This window comes from Alexandromys fortis, unplaced genomic scaffold (genome assembly GCF_014885135.2).
Source record: "Alexandromys fortis isolate MF-2015 unplaced genomic scaffold, M_Fortis_MF-2015_v1.1 scaffold_15, whole genome shotgun sequence".
In the NCBI taxonomy this organism is placed as follows: Eukaryota; Metazoa; Chordata; class Mammalia; order Rodentia; family Cricetidae; genus Alexandromys; species Alexandromys fortis.
The window spans coordinates 483895-499933 of record NW_026067911.1 but is presented as its reverse complement, the minus strand read 5'-3'; the positions used below and the strand labels follow the sequence as shown (position 1 = coordinate 499933).

Sequence of the window (16039 nt, the reverse complement as noted above, 5' to 3'; positions counted from 1 at the left end):
ACTGGATGCTAGAAGATCCCTAGACAGACAGATGTAAAATCAATAGAAAATTATATTAACTCAGACACATAAATACTCTGTGGTTATTGATATTAAAGTATATTCATATGCTTTTGTTATAAAACTAGATTCACAGAGAATTTCCTTATGATGGAATATGAGAAGCCTTGGGGAATATTTGGTGCTATCGTTTGGAATACTCAGCTTCTAAGAATTCTGGGAATTCTGATTTCTTTGGGCTGAGAAGAAATCGGAGAATCTAATTTAATTGTATTTTTAGCAATTTAGTTCTAGGTAACTTAAGAGTCTTTCTTGAGAACATAATTAATGTTTGTGGGTGTTACTTTTCCTTAATTTCTTGAATATACCCAAGTCTTCCGTTTCCTTCACAGCAGGAGGGCGCATCGCACTCTGAGGATAAAATGAGTCTGTACCAAAGGTGCCTTTCTCTTCCTTTGATGAGTAGTGAGCACCTCCTGAGGATGGTTTCTAGAGAGAACAAACAAATCCTCTGACTTCATGGTGCCAATATCCTACCATGAGAAAAGATAAAATGGACAAGCAGTTAAGGGGATGCCCACAGGCCCGAGGTCCTGGATTCCATCCCCAAACACCGCAGGAAGTCAAGTTTAAAATAAGTAAACAGTAAAGAAGAGAATGAGGAATCTATGTGGAAAACCAAGAGGTGGGGGAGATAGACTGACCGTCAAGAAGACTGTGATTTAATACAAATATAGCGGGCCAGAGAGGCCTCTGTAATAGATAATAGCTAAGCAAAGACCTGAGGCCAGGCAAATCCACACAGTCAACATAGCAATGGCAAAGTTCATTCCCTGCTGAGGGGAAGCGGCCAGAGGTCAGAGGGGAGTTGGGAACTGCTAAGGGGTTCTGAGCACTGAAGTAACCTGACGTGATGATTGTTCTCAAAGGGGTCTTCTGGCTGTTGTGGGAGAATAGACTCCCGTGAAAGGCTACAGGTGCCCTTCAGGTGAGAGATTGCTGGGGCTTACATCAGTTGTTCGGGGGCAAAGGTTCACGGGCTTGTTGCGGTTTTTTTTCACTCTCATATAAATCAGATTATAATAATCGTACCTCAGCTTTCTGTAGGTGCAGTATTCCATTGTCTTCTGACTTTCATGTTTCAAAGGGAAAGCACAAGGCTGCTCTTTCTGTAACTTGTTCTTCTGTTTGGAAACTTGAAGGACTTCCCTGCTTATCCTTGAACTGAGGTTTCCCGTGAAGTACATGAGAGCAGTATTAAGTCAGGTCATAGAGAGGAAAACAGTTGAGTTATCAAATCTAGGTCAGAAAAACAGAAAATCGGGGACAAGAAAATGGTTACAAGCCTTGGGCCTGAGCACACAATCCAAAATGGATTAAGGGCAGAAAGTCAACTTTCAAAGAAAGTTCCTGGGGCTGCTGTACCTGGTCCCAGGAACAGTAACTGCTTCACCCAACTGCAGAGCAGCGGCCTCCCCTAGCAGGCTCAACTCAGACCACTTCCCCTTAGATCCCTGCATCAGCTCCCACCCTGTGCTCGCACTGTCTCTTGCCTCTGACCAAAATAATAGCGTGTATACACGGTGGTGTCTTCATTGACCTCCCGCGTGTTGACAACATTTTAAATTCTGTATATATACTTTCATCTCTATTCATATGCATCTGCTCTAGATACTTAGTCCTTAGATAGATCTAAGCATCTATTCACATATATCTGTGGCCCCGAAAGAACTTGGATATATTTATTCAAATGTATAAGTAGAAATTCTGCTTTATTTAGAAGCATTTCTTGATTTTTTTTAAATTTCGTATTTGGCTAAAAGCTGAGTTCATTTGTATCTATAAAAAGTTGGTCTCATTTGGGATGTAGACAGAGAAGAGCCTGGAGAAAGTCTTTATTCCTTATACAGTTTCTTGTGTGCAGCGGGAAAGGGTGAACAGAAACGCCGGCTGAACACAGGGCGAGCAGCAGAAATAGAGTAAGTGGTGCCATCAGCCACACAGGGGGAGCTGGAGAACAGACTTGGGAGAAATACCAAGAAATGGCCAGGGGGCTGGGAACATAGCTCCATTGTGCAGTGCTTGCCTGGCATGCATGATGTCCCAGTGCCACATAAACAAGGCACTCTGGGTGGAGCTAGGAGGATCAGAAGCTCAAGATTACGCTCGGCAAGTTCAAGACCAGCCTTGGCTCTATAAGACCCCATATCTTGGATCAAAGAAAAGAACCAGCATCTCACAGATCACTGCTGTAGGGATATACCCCCCACAGGACTGTGGGGGAAATTACATCATTGATCTGGTTTTTCCTGCTTTGTCTCCTCAGCTCCTAGGACTTGTCTTACTTCCCAGGCTGGTGGCTCGCAACGCGGTTTTTTTCTCCATTCCATGAACATCGCCATCTGAATTTCTGTTTCTTCAGATGGAGCAATGCTCCGGGGTATGCAGTGTACAGCCTAGAAGAGGCAGGCGGATAGATGCACAGTTGTGGCCAAGGCTAGGTGATCAAGCCATACTGGAGAACTGGGAGAGATGCCTGGGAGAGATGCCCAGGCAGTGGACAGAATTCAGAGATGAATAAAATCCAGAGGACTACTTGGAGACCAGATGGGGAGTGCAGATCAGACTGCTTCCCAAATCAAAGGGAAAACAGGAGGCAGTAAAAAAAACCTGGGGCAGGGGGGCGTGGGAGGTGTCAGGGACAAGGAGCAGTAAAAAGAAAATTGGAACCCCTGAACTGGTTTCCTAGGAGATTTTCCTAAAGAGGGACCAAGCAGAGTGGAGGGTCGGGAGGAGAAAGGCCCTTTGTGTCTTCCTGGTGTGGCTGATGAGTTAGTGGTAACAAAAAGTCTCACGGAAAACCAGCTTGTTTGACTTTAAAGTGACCTTCGGTGGCTGCATTTGTTGTTAGGAGTCCAGGTGCAGTAAGACATTCCTCATGGAAATTTTCTCGTGGTTAAAGGGTGTTTGGGGGGGCACCTTCTGGTGTGGTATTGTCACCTTGTGGGAGACTCCCTCCCCCTCATTTCATTCTTCATGAGGTTGGACTTGGGATAAGAGAGCAGAACGGGTCAGAAGGTCCTGGTCCAAGTAATTAGAGAGTTTTTCTTTTATCTAAATGTGCCTTGTTCAAGTATATCAGTGTCAGCCAGGTTAATTGGAGTTTTAATACATAATTGATGTTAATTTATGGTCCTTTTTGTTCCAGGATGCTACTGCAGACCTTAAAGTCAGGATACAGTTTTCTTGTTATTAATTATATACAGAAAGCCAATATCCCCTTGGAGGAGACGCCCCTGTCACCTGTGGCTTATTTGAGATCCAGCATGTCAACCACAGGCCACGGTTACGGTGAGAGCTCTCCCTAAACTCCGTATCACCTCATAGTGGAATCATGCACCACGGGCCCTGCATATTCTGTATGAAAATGTTGAACACAGAAAGTTTAACATGAATTCTGTTCCTACCAATTCACCATGTTCCACAGCAACATGGAAGCCAGTTTACCATCTCAGCAGCCGAAGTATTTCTAAACACAAAACCCATAATGCTGCACGCGCTGAGGCTGCGGTGGACACGGACCTAGGGACGGGTTCTCTTGAAGATTCCTAGTGCACTGCTAACTCCTGTCTGCTGCTCTTTTGGAAATAGAGGGCAAAAAATGCTGTGCCCTAGATCCAGCTAAGGAGTCTGTGCTCCAGTTTGCTTCCACTGTTAAACTAATGAACTCAGTACAAAAGCCTAGGTTCAGGAGAGGTTCCCAAGCACACAGCATGTTGTTCCCATTGTGGTCTAACCAAATCCCACAATGGGAACCGGTCAGAGCCACAGCTCCAGAATCAGAAACTCACTTGAAGGACAGCGGTTCATGGGGATTTGCCTCCAAGGTTCACAACGCCAACTTTGCCTAAGGGCTTCTATTTTCAGAGTGGATAATCAATAACTTTATATTAGTATAATATGCTGGGCTTCTTCTGCTATGTTCCTTTCTTGTTCAACTTTACCACAGCATGATCAGATATGACACCATGTGCTAAATGCCAGGGTTGTCGCAATGGAATAGGACACAATTTAATGTGTCAGGTTTCTTTTGAACCTTTCTTGGGATCCGGTATCAGCCAAAAGGAGGTCATTTTAATTATCAAATGATTAATTAATTAGATAGTGACCCATCAGAGGTGGATGACTGAGTTCATAACAGAGCTGGTGGGCACACCCAGGCTTCTACACAAGGGAAAACATGGCTTCAAGTGCACCTGATAAATGAAAAGAAATGCAAGTGTAAGGACTTGAATTATCCTTCATTTTTCCAACATCCGTGAGCAGACGGTACACACCAGCTGTTGTAGGAGACATCTCAGGTGTAGGATCTTTTCTGCCCTCAAAGGACTAATACTCAAATGGAATAGATAAATCCTTCCTAGAAACAATCTGAACATCATGAAATAACCGATTAATAGCAATTGGAGCTAACAGCTAAGAGACAATCTGAAGGCCATGAGTTGGAAACATGAGCTATCTCCAGTATGTTCCTACTATTGGCTTTTTAGGGAAAGTTGCCACACTCTAGGCACAGGAGTGATCCAGAACAATGCACATTTTCTGTTTAGAAATATGAATCCAGTATCAAACACCGAAGTTGTAGACGGAAGCATTAGAATCCTATGTGAAACATTCATAGACTGGTGTGTGTATATGTTTTTGTACGTCACTGTGTTTGTATATGCTGTATGCATGTGTATGTATATGTATGAGTACACATGTATGTGTATGTATGCATATGTGTATGTATTGTGTCTGCATGTGTATATACTATTATGTGTGTATGTGTATGGTGTGTGCACATGTGTGTAGATGCAGAGGTCATCCTTGAGTGTCATTTCTCAGAAATGCCATCCGCCTTATCTTGAGAGACAGGGTCCTCTCATCAGCCTGGAGCTCGCTGTGACTGAGGCTGGCTGCTGAGTGAGACCGAGAGCGCTTCTCCCACCTTCCCAGCACTGGTATCCCAAGTGCACACCACCAACCAGCTTCCTTCCTGTGGGTCCAGGGACCCTAGCTCAGGTCCTCATGCTTGTGTAGCAAGCCCTTTACTGAGTCATCCCCAGCCCATAAATAAGGGTGTCCAAGGGAATATTTGCTTTTTATTTTTCTACTAAGAGCAGACGTACAGAACACTGAACTCCTCCGTCTCCTTAGAGGAACTGGAAACCCCTATCCCTCACATAAGAGGCTGCCACCACTATACGGTGCTTTGGATGTATTTAGAAGAGGTCTTGACAATCAATAGCCATTAGTGTGTTATGCAGAATCATTGTTAAATGTCTTTGTTTACCTACTTACACGAGAGTCTGTTCTAGACTTTATAAAGCAAAAGACAAATGCAGCTCGTTTTCAACCATCCAAAATGTAAACTGCTGCAAATGAGTGAAACAATTTTCATTTTATTTCCCCTCCCTTGACATTTGTAATTAGCCCCATCCACCTTTCTGGGCCTCTGTCTCTTCCACTGCAAAATGAGGGCATACTTCACACACAGACTGGGAACACCTCAGAATCATTTCTGCTACTTCTCAACTGCAGCATGCTAAGGCAAAGATTGCCAGAATATTCCTAGTGGAATTTTAGGTAAGAAAAATGCTATAGCGAACTTTAATTGTTTAGCCAAAATGCAAAAATTCAGGCCATTATTTCATTAAGAGTGATGCTGTTAAGTACCCCTTGGGGTAAGTACTTATGTGATGCTGCTAAGTACCCCCTCAAGGTAAGTACCTATGTGATACTGTTAAGTACCCCCTCAAGGTAAGTACCTATGTGATACTGTTAAGTACCCCCTTGGGGTAAGTACCTATGTGATACTGTTAAGTACCCCCTTGGGGTAAGTACCTATGTGATACTGTTAAGCACTCCCTTAGAATGCTTTTCCAAACAAGACTGATCTTGACCCTTCCCTCTCCCTCACCTCTACTGCAGATCCACCAGCTGCTTATGCCTATCTGTGTGAAGAACTAACCTGGAGTCTACACCTCTGACCTGATCATCAGCATCTCCCTTCAACTCAGCTGCCACTCGGTCCCCATGGCATACACACACACACACACACACACACACACACACACACACACACACGGAGAGAATGATGTTTTGGGTCAACAGCAAACCGTCTATATAATGTGCCCCATAAAATCATGTCACCCAGTGGTGCAACTTCCTTTGTATGATTATATTCTGTGACGCTCACTAACATAGCAGGATGTCCCAGTACCCATACGATTATTAAATGGCATATGAAAGTATTGTAGTAGCGTTCCCATAGCCTATTGACCACATCCTCCATCTCCCTTCACTCAGTTCTTGGCACAGCAGCCAGAGTAATTCTTTCACCCACAAACGAGATGATGTCCTCAGCTGAAAAGCCTTCTCTAGGACAGTGACCTTCATGGTGTCCACAGTGGTACAAAATTCCCTTCCTGACCTACTCCCCTCCCATTCCTTCTCAGCACCCCCTTCCAACCTTCCAGTCTCTGGGTGCTTCCGGAACAACCAAGAGCGCTGACATTAGAAGACATTTGCGCGGTCCCTTCCCACTGGAAGAAAGTCGACTCCCAGGGATGCTCAGGTCCTGACACAAATCCACCTCCTTGCCTCAGTGATGACTTAAGCACCGCCCCAAAGTACCCTGTCCTCCTGCCCTACCTGACTTTCCCTTCAATAACCATCTGACATACCTTTTGTTAGCTGCACAAAACCAGATTTTTGTCTCTTTTGGTCATGACTATCTTTTCGTGTCAGAATAGTCCTGGTGTATTAGTCAACCTCCTGCAACTGTGACAAGAGACCTGATGTCTTATTAGGAGGAAAGGTTTGTTTTTGTGCGTAGCTTTGGAGATCTCAGTCCACAGTGGTGGGGAACATAGCTTTGAACTTCTGACGAGGCATTTATTGTGGTGAGGGCATGTTTTGTGCTCACTTCATGAGCCAGGAAGTAAGGGGTAGATAAGAAGGTGGCAAGATGCCACAGTCCTCTTCCGTGGCACACGCCACATGTCCTCTTAGCATGCTCCACTCTTTACAGACCCACAGCATCTCTTACTAGTGCCATCCTGAGGGTCCTGCCTTTAACGTACAGATGTGTAGGACATTCAACATCCTAAGCATAGCAGCACTCAAGGATTGCCAGGTGAAAGTTTGATCCTGAGGCTCAAGTTGTGGTTTGAGGGTGAACGATGGACCAGGAGCCCTCACAGACCATGGATTTGAATATAAATACTCACATCTTTCTGGCAGCTAGCTGGTCTGTGAGGAACCAATATTGCAAACAAAGATATTGGACCAGAAACTCCAATTCTATAATTGAGCCTAGGGAAATTATTACAGACATCTTTGTAGAAGGACGCTTATTATAGCCCTCTCTGCAATGCAGAAAAAGTTGGACATAATCCTAAATGTCAAACAAAAGGAATCTGGCAGGATGGGCTATGGTACAGTCCGTCTATACAATAGAATCCAGTTCGCTAGTCAGAGTCGCATTATAGACGATTAGAATGGGATGCAATGCTAACGTTAGATGCTGTATTAAAATCAAATTTCATGAGATAACATTTCCAGGGGAAAGTATTCAGAATAGGTTACCTCTGCTTATTTCTGGTTGATAGGGCTGTATAAATTTTTATTTCCTTGTTCTTATGTATATGGAAGAAAGTAAGAATTAAAATGATCATTAAAAGGCAGATATTGTAGTAAGAAGGGGCTAGGAGCTAATATTTCCTCTGCAGCTATGACAAATGTGTTAGGACTGCCACAGCTTTGGGGCTGGGGATTGCTCACATGGTAAAAAGCAAAGGCTGTGTTCTTAGTCATCGTCAGTTGGGTCGATGAGCCGAGGAGGCTCTTTCCTTCATGCTTCACATCAGATACGAGGTCAAAGCCAGGAGAATAAACCAACTCCTGCCTGCTGCTGCCGCCACCCCCCAATCCTGCCTCCCCTTCCCAAGCTACGCCTTCCTCTCTTATTGCGGTCTCCATCCACAAGAATCTGGACACACATCTCAGATGACTGCAGACATCATGGCGGGAAACTCCCTCAGATATCCCTGGGGTTAGGGTCGATGGATTAGTGTGCCCCACAGAAGTGAAGGACAGGGTGTGCCAACTAGAGAACGGCTGTTTTCTGATGAACATCTCACATGTAACCAAACAGAAATGCAAAGAATAAAGGGCCAATCAGAGGTCTAGGGCGAACCATTCCTACTGAAGAGAGGAGGAAAATGCAGAAGCCGAAGTGACTAGTCTTCTTCCGCGTAACTTCACAACTACCGTAGGGAGAATGAAGGTGTTTGAAGATGGTGCTTCAAAGAGCTGATTCGATTGAAATGAGATCTTGCTGGGCGTGGTGAAGCGTAACTGTAATCCCTCCTCAGGAGGCTGAGGTAGGAGGATTGTGAGTTGGAAACTAGCCTGGGAGACTGCCTCACAAAGGGGAGGAGCTCGCGCAAGCTTAAGCGAAGAGCTAAAGCACCCGAGGCGCCACTTCCAAGCAGAGCACAGAAGCCATAAACAGTACCCTCATCCTGGATCTCCACCCTCTAAAACTGTGAAGACTATTTCTGGGACCCAGTCTCTGGGATTCTGCCATTGCAACTCTGGGGATCCAGCCCAGTATCCATCTCACACGGGGGTAGACAATCCCTGACGTGCACTGATTGGATTTAAGATATTTTGATGCTTCGGTGGTGTGTGAGTGCACCCACATGATCATCCGGTCTTCCGTTGCTCAGTTCAGTGGTCAACAAGTCACAGGAGATGCTCAGTACCTTAATATAGGCAGGTTTTGGGTCAGTGTTTCCAGCCAGCAGCTGTGTGTCCTGAGCACACGGATGATGTTCAGCAGACAGGGTGCAGTACATGCATTCTCGATTCCCAGTATTTCGGTGTTACTGTGGTTTTATTCCCACTGTAAGTCAAGGTGACATCCGAAATTGTACCCTGTTCTATCCCACAGCGCCCACACTGTCATTTCATCAGACCAGGAAGGGTCTTGCAGCATTAGTGAAGCATTGTGTTTTCGATGGGATTGGAGTAGACATGGAAAACATTTAGAAATAAAGGTCCTTTCTCTCCTAATGTCAAACTGCGGCAGGCTAGAGAGCTGAGGGATGGACTGTTTTCTCACGGGCCGACTTAGAACCTGACCTTGTCAGAGAGAAGCACTTCTCCCCTTTATTTTTCCCAAAAGAACTCCTGTACCGAGTCTTTCTCTGTCCCTCCAGTCAGCTCCCAAATACTGACACAGAAACTTATTCTTAGGTATGAAAGCTTGGCCTTAGCTTAGGCTTGTCTCAGCTAGCTCTTATAACCTAAATTAACCCATTTATATTAATCTCCTTTCTGCTACGTGACATTGCCTTTCTTCTGTCTTGCACCTCCTGTTTCCTCCCTGTGCCTGCCTGGAGACATTGCCTTCTTCCAGTAGTCTCTGTCACCAGAAGTTCTACCTAACCTCTTCCTGCCTAGCTATTCTCCATTCAGCTCTTTATTAAACCAATCAGAAGATGCCTTACCAAAAAAACACATGTTCACAGCGTAAACAAATATTCTACAAATTTCACTCTTTTTGTCTCCATAAAAAGGAAAAGGTTTAACTCTAACACAGTAAGCTGTTTATAATAAGAACAATTATCAGGTAATTATATTTACAATGTCCAGTCCATTTGCATTTCTCAAATTCAGAGAAAATATGCCATTATCTATCCTATATTGGTGAATTGAAAGTTTTGTACCAATTTATTTTCTTTCCTAACTTGTATTTTCAACCCCAAACAATCTTTTTAAACCTCAAAAAATTTTCTTAGATAAACAATTTAAACTTCTATGTCTCTCAACCTTATACACTTTATACCTCTTTTTTTTGAGTTTCTTTTCTGAATATGGTAACAAGTAAAACTTAACTATAACTATCCAATCTTCAGCTCTATCAGAGATCTGAGAAGGATATGATATTACCTGAATAAACAGGAAGTACAGAGCAAGTAACTTCTCAAACTTAGAAATGACAGAAACATCTGACTGCCTGGATAGTCACCCAAGGTTCCTCTGCAATGTTGGGCCATCCATCTTCGGTCTACAGGCCTAGAGTATCTGACAGACTTTTCTGTGAAGCAGGAATTTTGAAAAGACTGTCCATCCCAGTCTTGGCAAAGTTTGGCAGTTGCCTTCTTTTGTATCCTGCTTGTCCAGTTTGTAGATAATGCTGTCAGCAGTAAAGCCATTTCTTGTCCCAATGGCTAGCTTTGAAACTCTATATGGTGGTTCTTTGATGGTCATCATCCTTTATTGAAGTAGATTGGTGCTGCTGTGATTTGTCTCACTGTCACAAAAATCCTTATGTTATTAAGATATCTTAAATGTCATATCCTGTAGGTCTTTGAAGTGTTTGAAGACTACCTATCTATCTAAAATATATCCCTGTTTAACCTTGAAAACATATCTAACATGACTACAAGTTTGATTATTATAGATGACTATGTGTATTTTTTATTATTCTAAGTAGCCTTTAAGGACTAGAACTTTACATTTTTAAATGAGCTGCATAGGTACAATACCTTAAACAAGACTAGAAGCATATACACAGTATTTTGTAACAAAAATAACCTTAAATTTGTATTAATATACAAAAGTCCATACCAATGTAAAATATTGGAGTGTGGTGGTATAGCACAATGCCTACTCTATGTGCTACACGCTACAGTATGGTTAATGAGTCGGGCAAAGGGCTGGAGATTGAAACACACACAGACACACATAGAGTCATGGGTAATGCCAAGAATGCCCCCTTTATTGTGTTCCAGGGCAGCTTATATAGGGTCTCCTTAACTAATGGCCATGCCCTAACTCTCAGCTGCAAGCCCACCAGAAACCACTCCACTGCCATCAGGAGCTCCTGAAGGTCTTGTGCTCAGAGCAGCTGCAAGCATGGAAAAACAAGTTGTTTACTTCAGCAGGCAGGGGTCACAGAAAATTCAGGGTCTGGGGGTCCACAGTCCCCAACATAGTGGTTATTCAGGAGTAGATTCCACAATCCACCCTTCTATCCCATCATTTCTATATCTCTCTCTTTGCCCTTCAGAAATTATTGAATCTAATCTGCTTTGTTCAACTTTTTTCCTGACCATGACCAATCCCCCATAAATGATGTCAAATATCCATAACCCACCAAATGACCAAATACCACCCACCCCCACCTTTTGAGAATCTGGGCATCGTGTTCTCTAGACTGCCCCCTGTTGTCTGGAAGCAATTGGGTCTTTAGGTGACCCTTAGAAAATTTGAATAATGGTTAAGTCCTGAGAGAGCTAGCTGTGTTATTTTTTGTTTAGTCTCTGTGTGAAGTGAAAGTGCAAAGCATATCTGAAATTTTGGCTGGCCAGTCTGTGAGGCTGGACCATCTCAGCCAGCAGCTTCAAAGATGTTCCTGATGCAGAAATCTGAGGAAACCGCAACAGAGGCATTCTGAGGGGCTGGATCACCTGGGCTACTTGTTTTTATTGGTGGCTGGTCTTTCTTTCTGAAAACACACAGACTTTTACAGGCAACATATAGGCGTGCATTAACACAAGTATGAAATGTGCAGTGTGCACAAGTCAGTTACAGATGATTTCTTTGTTTTTCTTTTGAGCAGATAAAAGGCATCTGTTAAGTTTATAAGTTTGTTTGAACTGTATTACCAATCCTCCATCCATGCCGTGTGAAAGAATGTCATGTCATAATAAGTCATGAGGACACTATACCCAACAAGATTTATCATTTCTCCTCCAGTCTCAGAGCTGTTCCCATGGTAAAGGGATCAGCAAATCTTCATCTGTCCTGTAGTCTTTGTTTTTACCTCTATAGCCAAGATTTTCAGGAGGTCACCCCAATCAAATCTGATCTTCATTAATTTGAAGAGAACCATAACTTTTTGTTTCCTGTGGAAACAATGGCAAAACCCCTTTCCCAATGGGACACATTTTATGACTTCCAATTTGAAACTAAGACATTTTTAAAATATATATGTTGGTTGAGTTTAGCAGTTTCTATAAGCCAATGTCTCTCAGCATTGTTTTTTGTATATTAGCATTTAAAATATTTAAAATCAATGAAGTACCACATAGGATCCCCTGTGTATTTTTCATCTTTCTATGATTTATTCTTTTGATATTACTTTATTCTTTCCTTAAAGATTTTGTCATTTTTAAGCTATTTTTCTATGACTATCTTTTCTTTATGTAATATCTAAGCACATTTTTACACACACTGTACCTTTTTAGAGATGTTTGTGTCTGGACCTGGACGTACTAAGCTCCTGCAGTATTCTTTGATTGGGTAAAACAAATCTTAACCTGCCATGCCAGCCTCCAGGAGACTCAGTTTAGCTCATGGTGTTTGAGCTTGGTGCTGACGACAGGCAGCAACTGGTAGCGGCCCCTCTGTATGCTGCTGAGCCCTGGTCTGCCTGAGAGACTGTAGGACTAGGGGTCCATATCCAGCTCCTTATCCAGACTCGTTACATGGCACCCACCAATGGAGGCTCAAATATCCAAACACAGTCTTTCTCTGTGCAGTCAGCCAGCTTCCAAATAATGACACAGAAACTTATTCTTAATCACGAAAGGTTGGTCTTTAGCCCAGGCTTGTCTCCACTAGCTCTCATAACTTAAATTGACCCATTGATATTAATCCATGTTCCGCCATGTGGTGGTGCCTCTCATCCATTTTTCACCTCCATTTTCCTCCCAGTGTGTGGCTGGAAACTCTGCCTTCTTCTTCCCAGAGTCCTCTCTGTCCCCAGAAGTCCTGCCTAACCTCTTCCTGCCTAGGTATTGGCCATTCAGCTCTTTAATAAACCAATGAGAAGACAAAGACACATGTTCACAGTGTAATCAAATACTTTGCAACAAACTCTTAAGTCCAAAGAAAACGCTGGTAAGTAGGAGAAGAGAAAAATGTACCTTTCAAACTGTTTTTAAAACATATTTGCAGATTAGAACACCCATTCTAAGCAATTAATGTGGTAAAGATTATCATAAAAACACAGCCTTACTCACACTTGTACTTTGGAGAGGAGAGGAAGGGTCCCTAACAAAAGGCTAAATACATCGCAAACCCATAAGAGACAACTGTCACAATGATAATGAATAACATAAAAATGCAATTCACAAAACAGAAATTCCAGTGCCCTCCCGTAATCTTTGTTGAAATCATTCGATCACTGTGCCTTAAGCTACTGGTAAGGACCATGCTAATACTATAGCATCATGCCATCGAACCCAAGTTACAGAGACATCATGATTAACACGGTGGAAGAGACTCCTCAGCACCAAGCACCCAGATTCCTGCACGAGCACGGAAGCCCATATGCTATTGTTGCCCAAACCAGAAGCCCGCCCTCCTGTTCCATAGTTGGCAGTGTGTTAAATGAACTGATGCAGACCCTGAAAGCTTTTTTTTTTTTCTAAAATACTCACTGTCATTAGAAAATTTCACAGCAAAGAATGACTGTGGAGAGGACACTGTAAAAGTGGAGGCAGCGACACCGTGCCACAGGTGTGTGGGTGGGTGGGCACGAACTTCTCCACTTCCTAGAAAAAGCGTAGTAGTCTAATAACTGCCAAATAACCCATTTAAACATGCTCCTCCTTGTTTTGTTTTTTGGAGACAAGGTCTCACAATATGCTCTGGTTGTCCTGAACTCAATATGTCGACAAGGCTGGCCAAGGACAAGAGATCCTCCTGCCTTTGCCTCCCCAATTCTGGAGTAAAGGCATGGGACACCATGCCTGCCTTAAATATGCTATTCTTTTAAGTTGACAAAATGAGATGTTACATTGTATGTTATTGAAATATATTGAACAAATATGCCTTTTTAAGCTGGCACTGTTCATGCCTGCGATCTTAACACTGGACAGGCGAAGGCTGGAGGACTGCTGAGGCCGCCTGGATTTATAAACCCCTTCCATTGTCCGGAGCCTGGAACACAGAGCTCCGTGGTCTCCTTGCCCTCCGCTGGCTTTTCACTCTCTGCACTTCACCCTCTGGCTCTCTCATCTCTTGGCCAAGTTGTGCGCTTGCGTCTTCAAGACTGTCTGTCCCTACTTGGAGAGCGAGCGTTGAAGGCCACTGATATATTTGAGCCCATCACACACGAGGCAGAGTCCTGGCTTACTCCGCTGCTGACGAGGGAATGCCGTAGGAACTGGGGATGTACTGTGGGATTTCCATCCCAAAACATGGAGGAAATTACTGAAAATGCGTTGAGACACGCCCACAGCTGTTTAATACAATGTAATTTGAATTCTATACTACCCACTCAGGTGAAGACATGAGATTTTGAGGTAGGCTGCTATAATCTTCCGATAAAGCATATTTTAACTTTAAATGAAGATTATTGTCTCCAAAACTAACCTGTCTTTTGTATAGAGGAGACGCAAACATCCCAGGTGAAATTTGTTTTCAAGTCTAATACATTTCTATTATATTTGTAAACGTGCAGTAATTTAGAAAACGCTGCTAGCGTCGTAGGCTCTGATACTAAAATGGTTCTGCCTGGTTCACACAGTGCCTTGCTAATGTGCTTTTAATTGCACTTCAAAATCCCTGCTAGGAGTGGAGAAGCATCGCTCTTCCTGGGTAAGCAGTCCCTGAAGCAGCGGCCTTGCATTTTCGCTGATGGGCTTAGAGCGGCCTCCTGTGGAAGTATCGGGGTACTGCACTCCTAGGCTGCCTTGGATGAGCTGTTCTTAGGAACCTTCTAGCTCTTTTTCCAACTTTACAGTCAGTGATGCTTTAAAAAACAACAACAACAAACAAAAAATTAAAAAAAAAACCCTGTGGGTTTAATCTTCTTTTCTTCCATGAAATTTCAAATACGTTTGGAAAACGACAAATGATACAGTTTGCCGCTCTCTCCTTCCCCAAACTTCCCAAACAGTGTTAGAGTATTTTCAGCTTGTGTTGGCATACACCTTTAACCCCAGCATTGCACTCGAGAGGCTGAGGCAGGATGATTCCTGTGAGGTCAAGACCAGCTTAGGAAGCTCCAGGAAAGTCAGGGCTACAAAGACCTTTTCTCAAAAACAACCAAATGTGTGTGTATGTGTACTTATATACATATAAATATATGTGTGTGTGTATATATATGTGTTACACACGTACACCACACACACACACACACACATATTACACACACCCATAACTGAGTCAGTCTCCTCTGTGACGGTCGGGAGAAAACAGGTCGTGGGAACACAGCTGTCACCTCCTTTCAGTAGCTGTCATGACTGTGGCATGAACTACTCAGGCTGAACTTTGGCCCAAGAGAAAGAGAGGGAACAGTGCAGAAAGAGGAGCAGGGGGCTGCAGAGCTGGCTCCGTGGCTGCGAGCACTGGCTGCTCTGTCAGAGGACCGTGTTCTGTCCCATCACCTAGAGTCAATAAATCATAACCTTCCTAACTCCAGTGTCACAAGAATGAGACACCCTCATCTGGCCACCGCAGGTACCTGTATGCCACGTGGTGCATGCAAACGCTCGTATGTGTGCGTGCGTGCATGTGCGTGTGCGCACACGCACACACTTATAAATAATAGAGTTTTAGATTGAAATAAAAATAAGATAAAGAAAGTGAAATGTGAGGTAAATTAATCACTGTGCTACATTATTATTTGAAACTATATTATTGATGTATTGGGATGTATTTTCCCGGAATTTAATTTATACCAGTTATGAAGGCTAATCATCGTTGTCAGTTTAACACACCTGGGGGGTGGGGCTCAATTACAGAACTGTGTCCGTCAGCCTGTGGGCACATCTGTGGGCCCTGTCTTGATTGCCGGTTAACACAGGAGGACCAAGCCCACGGTGAGTGCCATCATCTCTAAGCAGGTGTGCCTGAGCTGGGCAGGAAATGGAGCCGAATGTAAGTAACTCTTAGAGCAAGCCAAGAAGCAGCTGTCCTGCCGCGGTGTCTGTCTCTAGCTTCTATCTTGAGTGCCTACCTTGATTTCCCT

The 16039-nt window shown here is 43.5% G+C and overlaps 1 long non-coding RNA gene across 1 annotated transcript; it reads left to right on the top strand.

The window, feature by feature from the left end:
• Positions 1 to 858: 858 nt before the first annotated feature.
• Positions 859 to 6102, top strand: LOC126499172 (uncharacterized). Its single transcript, XR_007591017.1, has 4 exons — positions 859 to 988; positions 2327 to 2440; positions 3209 to 3351; positions 5974 to 6102. It is a non-coding gene; the product is annotated as an uncharacterized lncRNA (long non-coding RNA).
• Positions 6103 to 16039: the final 9937 nt, after the last annotated feature.